Source organism: Diceros bicornis, chromosome 8 (assembly GCF_020826845.1).
Source record: "Diceros bicornis minor isolate mBicDic1 chromosome 8, mDicBic1.mat.cur, whole genome shotgun sequence".
NCBI classification, from domain to species: Eukaryota; Metazoa; Chordata; class Mammalia; order Perissodactyla; family Rhinocerotidae; genus Diceros; species Diceros bicornis.
Window position 1 is genome coordinate 61,454,553 of NC_080747.1, and position 7,729 is coordinate 61,462,281.

A 7,729-nucleotide genomic window follows, 5' to 3' on the forward strand; every position below is an offset into this window, starting at 1 on the left:
GGGTATTCTCCTGCTTAACATAAGCAATTTCACAGGACATCAACTGCAATCCAGGTCATCTGTGACCTCAAAGGAATGAGTCAAAAACAAGAGAACTCTGTAACCACATCTGAGCACAAACAAAATCAAGAACACTGTGCAGTCCACAATTAGTTTTTCAGCTGCGTTTGGAGAATGACTATTTTCTTTATTAATTATTGAATCAGGTGCTTGTGAAGTTTTTAAGAGGTAAATGTAAGCAATAAATCTTTTTTTAAAAAACCCATTCCTAGATTTAAATTTAAAAAAATTTTTTGGTTAGGTTGTATTAGTGAGGAAAAAAAGAATTCCCAAAACAAAATATATTGAAACTATTTAATATAATTTCTGTCAAAATCATAAGCTTATGTACTAAGAATATTTATCTTGAGTCACCAAAATGTGACTTCTGAATAAAACACTCAGGCCATGTCCCAAGCTTTTATACACAATATATATGTCAGGTACTAGGGAAGTTGCTAGGAACACAAAAATAAATAAGGCCTGGGCATTTGCCTCAGGAAACTTACAGACTCATAAAGGAGACAAATAGACAAACACATTTAAAATGAATAAAACTGTTTTTTTTTTGTGAGGAAGATCAGCCCTGAGCTAACATCTATTGCTAATCCTCCTCCTTTTTTTTTTTTTTATTCCCCAAAGCCCCAGTAGATAGTTGTATGTCATAGCTGCACATCCTTCTAGTTGCTGTATGTGGGACGTGGCCTCAGCATGGCGGGAGAAGTGGTGCATCAGTGCGCGCCCGGGATCTGAACCCGGGCCACCAGTAGCGGAGCCCACGCACTTAACCGCTAAGCCACAGGGCCAGCCCAAAAGTGTTCTTAAATAAAGCCATGGAAGTGATAGAGAGGATAACCCAGCCTAGAGGAATCAGAATGTTTCACAGTTATGGTACTATTTGATTGAAATCCTGAAGGATCAGGGCTTTTTCTGGAAGAGAGAAAGAAAGGCTTTCCTCATGGAGAAAATAGCTTGTATGAAGGTACAAAGGCTTGAAAAAGTCTGGTGGATTTAAGGGATGGCCAAAAGTTTGATGTGACTAAAGGTTGGGAGGGGAATTTGCAGCAGGGAAGAAGCTGAGGAAAGTGAGTCAGGTACTTTTCTACAGTCCTAAGGATGAAAGGCTTTACAAGCTAATCTAAGGAGGGCATAGAGGTTGGCTCATTTTACCCCCAAACACCCTAGAGGCAGGATTTTTTTTTTTTTTTTTTAACTAAGGCTGAGAGTGGCTAACTGAATGTGTATTTAGAGTGGCTAACTGAATATGTATTCTTTAAATGTTAAATAATGGCTATATTATATGTAATGTAATATACATATGTTTAATGTATATTAGCCAGATAGACACCAAGAAAACTCCATATTCATTTCCTATATTTAGTCTTGAATTGGCAAAGGAATCCCCAAATGATTTTTAACCTGAAGGCAATTATTCTAGAAAAGAAAATGTCCTTTATACTTTTGTAAAAGAGACCACATTGTAATTATAAAATGGATCGCAATATCTGGATTCAAATGGATTAAAAATTTCTTTATTGAAGGGGCCTAGACTAGTGGGCTATTTTAAATTTCGATTGTATGAGAAGCACACACTTTTCATTTATATCTTTATTTGGAGTGCCTTTTGGGGGCGGTTTGAGAGTGCAGACAGCAGCTTGAGCACCAGGCTTGAGCCATTAAGTGTTACAAGTAGTAGGAAGAAGGAAGGTGGGGAAGGGAACCTCCCAGCTGAATTAGCCCGACAAAAGTTTCAAGCAATATAATACTTCTGCATATATCTCCTTGGCCAGAACTTAGTGAGATGGATAGTCCTATAAGGGAGTCTTTTGGCTGGGTACAATGAAGCTTTGAATAAAGGAAGGAGAGGTCATGGTTTTTTTGAGGAATAAGGAAAGGTTTCATGAAGATGAATGTATTTGGGATACATCTTGAAGGATGTGCAGTGTTTTTTTTGTTGTTTTTTTTTAATAATTTTATTTATTTATTTTTCCCCCCAAAGCCCCAGTAGATAGTTGTATGTCATAGCTGCACATCCTTCTAGTTGCTGTATGTGGGACATGGCCTCAGCACGGCCGGAGAAGCGGTGCGTCGGTGCGCGCCCGCGGTCCGAACCCGGGCCAGCAGCAGCGGAGCACGCGCACTTAACCGCTAAGCCACAGGGCCGGCCCTGCAGTGTTTTGATATGAGATGATATATAGAGGGTAAAGAAACAATAACTCAATTGGGACAGGTAGTAATCTCCGTAAGAGCTTATCAGTATCATTTATTTCAGAGAACTTTATGGTTTTCCTTAGGAGGTACTTCCTTCTTTGTAAAATGAGAGTGTTGAACAAAGCCAGTTCTCATGCCAACCTCATGCCTTTATTATATTGCTATTTGGGGGTATGATCTATATGATGATCAACTGAAATTTTTCTTTAAGTTGTTGCTAAATATACTTTCATTATTCATTTAACCTTCTCCAAAGCAATAATATCTGGGAATGATGGGTTTGATGTGCTGGTTATATTTTTTGAATACACATCAGAATAGGATGAAACATTTCTGAGCCTATCTAAGGCCAGCACCTCTACTTCCTCATGAGATCCCATCTTTTATTTTTTTATGATAATGTATTTATTTTATGGCTTTATTAAGATATAATTAATATACAAGAAACTGGCCATAAAGTGTATAATTTGATGAGTTTTCATATATGTATGCACCCATGAAACCATTGCCACAATCAAGATAATGATTACATCCATTATCTGCGAGTTTTCTTGTGTTCCACCATCCCCAGACAAACACACATCTGCTTTCTGTCACCATAGACAAGTTTGCATTTGCAGAAATTTTATACAAATGGAATCATATAGTATCTATTCTTTTGGCTTCTTTCACTTAGCATAATTATTCTTAAATTCATCGGATGTTATTATGCATATCAATAGTTCATCTCATATTCTTGAGTAGTAGTCCATCATATGGTTATACTGCAATTTGTTTATCCATTCACCTGCTGTTGAATATTTGGGTTGTTTCCAGTTTTGGGCTATCAATATTCAGGTTTGAGTTTTTATGTGGACGTGTTTTCATTTCTCTTGGTAAATGTCTAGGAGTGGAGTGGCTAGTTCATATGATAGGTTTATATTTAACTTTTTAAGAAACTGCCCATCAGTCTTTTGCTTTCTCTATTCCACTAAAACTGTTTTTATCAAGATCACCAATCACTTTGATGTCGCTAAGTCCAATGGTCAGTTTTCATTCTTCATCTTACCTGCAGCATTGGAGACAGTTGGTCTCTCCCTACTTGTGGAAACATATTTGGTAATTGGCCTTTAACTGGTCTCTCTGCTTCTTCCCTTGCCCTGCTATTGAGTATTTTCTTGTACTGGTGGTCAGAGGGATCCTTAAACGAATCAGATTACTCCTCCAGCTTCCCTTCTCACTCATATTTAAAGCTAACATCCTTCAGTGACAAGAAGGCCATACATAATCTGACCCCACGTTACCTCCCTTGGCTCCTCTCCCATCATGCTCCCCTTTGCCCATTCTACTCCAGGCAAAATAACTTCCTAGCTGCCTTCAATGTGTCAAGTCTCAGGGCTTCACACTTGCTGTTTCCTCTGATCTAAGCACCACAAGTCTTGCTCCCTCACTTTCCTCAGGTCCCTGCTCAGGTGACATCGTATTAGAGAGGCCTTCCCTGACCTCCCATCCTGCCTCCTACTCCACACCCCCTTCTCCTGCTTTATTTTTCTCCATAGCCCTTATAAGCCTCTGACATAGTGTGTATTCACCAGCTTAATTGTTCATTGTCTGTCTTTCGGCACTAGACTATGAGTTTAATGAGGAGTTGGTTTTGTTCACTGCTCTATCCTCCACATTTGGAGCAACCCACGGCACAAGTAGATAATCAGGTAATATTTGTTGAATGAATGAATGGACAATCTCTAGTCTCTTCCACTTCTTCAATTGTGTGATTTATTAAAGTAAAACTTAAAATATCTTAGACATCCACAGGCGAAATTTACCTCAAAATCAGTAAGTGACTAACGTAAATTCTAGTTATTGTCTCTCTCATTAGAAACCAATGATATTGACTGTGTTCAGAAAAGCCAGGCATGCGTCAATCCTTTGCTAATTAAAATGTATTTGGGGCTGGCCCAGTGGCGCAGCAGTTAAGTGTGCGCTCCGCTGCTGGCGGCCCGGGGTTCACAGGTTCAGATCCCGGGTGTGCACCGACTCGTCAAGCCATGTTGTGGTGGCGTCCCACATAAAGTAGAGGAAGATGGGCACAGATGTTAGCCCAGGGCCAGTCTTCCTCAGCAAAAAGAGGAGGATTGGCATCGGATGTTAGCTCAGGGCTAATCTTCCTCACCAAAAAAAAAAAAGTATTGTTTTTTTAAAACTATTAGATTAGCCACTGGAGGGAGCACTTGCTTTTCTTTTTAACAAGAAAATTACACCGTTTGACAAAATGACCACTTACAAACTTGACAGGAAAGTGCTGTTCAAGGCTAATTTAATTTTTCATTGTTCTTTATTTTTCCCCCTGTCTTTCCAGCTCTATTGTGATTTTTGCCCACAATTCCATCTATCCTTTCCTCCTTATAGACAGTGAGAAGTATTGGGTCTGCCTTTGGACAAATCAACCCCAGGCTCAACAGGGACTAGTTCCACTACCTTTCTTTGATTTTTTTCTCTTAAATCACCACAGCCAAGTTTTTTTGTCTTTTTTTTTTATGAGGAAGATCAGCCCTGTGCTAACATCCATGCCAATCTTCCTTTTTTTTTTTTTTGCTGAGGAAGACTGGCCCTGGGCTAACATCCGTGCCCATCTTCCTCTACTTTATATGGGACGTCTCCACAGCATGGCCTGACAAATGGCACATCGGTGTGCGCCCAGAATCCGAACCCGGCCCACCACCACGCTGCGCACTTAACCACTACGCCACGGGGCCGGCCCCCACAGCCAAGTTCTTAAAGTCAAAATGTTTCTCAAGAACCATCTAATGGTTTTCATTTTTTATGTCTTTATACTTAAAACTTCAAAGGGTGATAACATTTTAATTTGCTTTGAAAGATCTTTAGTGAATTTGTAAATTTAGAGGAGAAAACTAGCTCCTTTGAAGAAAGACCACTGCATATTATGTGAATAGTTAATCTCATAATGGGTAACAGAAACAAAGGCTTGCCCTATCCTCTTGCTAGATTTCTTGGGTACGCCAGAGGAACCTGATGCAATTCACTGCCTTATTCTGTAAGATCTGCTATTACTGCTGTATTAATTCAGATTATGTAAAGATTATTCACGTGGTTGAGTTTGGCTGCTCCTGATTTTCATTGTTATAGGAACCCATTAGGAAAATTCCCATCGTGGGACCCAAGATCTTCTAATACCACTATATAATTTTTCCATCTCGTAGGAAATATAATAGGCTGTGGCTAGTATTTTTTTACTTTTAAGCCAAGTATATAAGGATTTTTGGGTCCCTTTTCAGAAGACAAGTTACAATAAAGGGAGGAAACATGTCATGTATATAAATTCCCTATATCTTTCTTTGCTTATAAATCATGCTTGCTTGCCATTTTTTAACCCACTTATGGCTTGTTTCTGGACTATCAATTTCTTTTTTTTGGTTGTTGTTTTGTTTTTTGAGGAAGATTGGCCCTGAGCTAACATCTGTTGCCAGTCTTCCTCCTTTTTTCCTTTTTTCTGCCCAAAGCTCCAGTAGATAGTTGTATGTCATGGTTGTACATCCTTCTACTTGCTCTATGTGGGACGCTGCCTCAGCATGGCTTGATGAGTGGTGTGTAGGTCTGTGGCCAGGATCCGAAACGGCGAACCCCAGGCCGCCAAAGCAGAGTGTGCGAACTTAACTGCTATGCCACTGGGCCAGCCCCTTGCTTGCTTTTTTTATTTCTATAAATTATTAGGTAGAAACCTGTTCCTCTCTAACCCCCAAATGATATGAAAGTTGTGGTGAGATGTCTTCAAGGATCCATGACCTCAAAGATTTTATTTATTTCAGGAAATAAATAAAAGTGGTGAGAACACCTCTCTCCCCTCCCTGGAATGTTCTCCTGGTTATATCCTCAGGGACTCAGTTACAAAAGGAATGGCATCCCCTCTGTTGTCGGTCCCCAACCTGAGGGAGCCACATGGGGTAACTGGACAATTGGAGAATCTTACCTTCAGGCAGAGAAATGGGACAATGTGGGAACGACCTGGATGTTGCTTGGCATTGCATTTGATAGGGAATAAACAAAGAATGAAACTCTTTGGAGTCTTCTAATTTCCATCTCACTGTTATCAAAATAATCTAAGACCAGAGAATGGCCTTCTCACATTTTGGCAGTCTCAAACTATTTCCTTATGACAGCTTATTTTAAAATATAACATATTTAAAGGAGTACAGGGAGCATGATTGTAAAAGGTGGCCAGGTTAAGCCATCAGGTATCCGTTAAGCAAAAACTATGGTGCACAGGACAGAACACTGAAAGAGGATAATGTTTTGAGAGAAACCTTAGAGATCATAGTCTCCAATGCTTCAGTTTGCAAATGAGAAAACTGCTACTCAGAGAGGCCATGAGACTTGTTAAGGCAGCTCAGCGAATGAGTGGCAGGACCAGAAATATCTTCCAGTCTCTTGATTTCCAGGATCTTGGTTGTACTTCCATCTGTAATGTTTCTCTCAGTTTTAAAAGTCTATGTTTGGGGCCGGCCTTGTGGCATAGTCCTTAAATTTGGCATGTTCCACTTTGGCGGCCTGGGTTCACAAGTTTGGATCCCAGGCACGGGCCTACACCAATCATCAGCCATGCTGTGGCAGCAACCCACATTTAAAGTAGAGGAAGATTGGCACAGATGTTAGCTCAGGGACAATCTCTCTCAAGCAAAAAAAAAGCAAGGAAGGTTGGCAACAAATGTTACCTCAGGGCTAATCTTCCTCAGCCAAAAAAAAAAAAAGCAAGGAAGGTTGGCAACAAATGTTACCTCAGGGCTAATCTTCCTCAGCCAAAAAAAAAAAAAAGTCTATGTCTGGGCCTATAGGAGAGAATAATAAAGACAACAGCAGCTAATACTTATTGATCAAAATTAAAAGTATATTATATGTAACCTGTGTCATTTGGATTCTCTGGGAAGCAGGCACTGAGACAGAATCAGAGGTGCAAGAGGTTTATTGGAGGTAACCTTTGTAAAAATAAAAGTAGGAGGAAGAAGAATTGGGCATAGACTGCTTCAGACTGTGATACAGATCTGACAAAGTCTTAGTCAACCCAATGAGGAGCTCCCGACTGAAGATTGCCCATCGGGAGTCCTGCATTGGGCAGAAATGACCAGGCCCTAGTATTCCTTCTATGCTCAGTCATTGACTGGAGGCTGCCCAGTAAGAACGTGGCTTCAGCTCGAAACCTGAGGTGAGTCCAAGGTGCTGCCGCTGAAGGCTGTCACCTAACTGCCCTTCTTGCCACTGAACAGCAAGTTCTTTGCTGAAGGGTGATCTAAGCAGCACGCCTCCATGGCTCCCACATAACCCAACTGGCTCCCAAGTTCTCTAGCCTTCTGCAGTCACCTTTGATATCCAAATAAGGTGACTTAAGTCCATATTCTACCAATTATGAGAAATCCAAAACCTTTCCCAATATTTCCAGGGAGTTCCAAGGCTTGCATTTAAAACTGAATGTTACACAGCAGTGTTT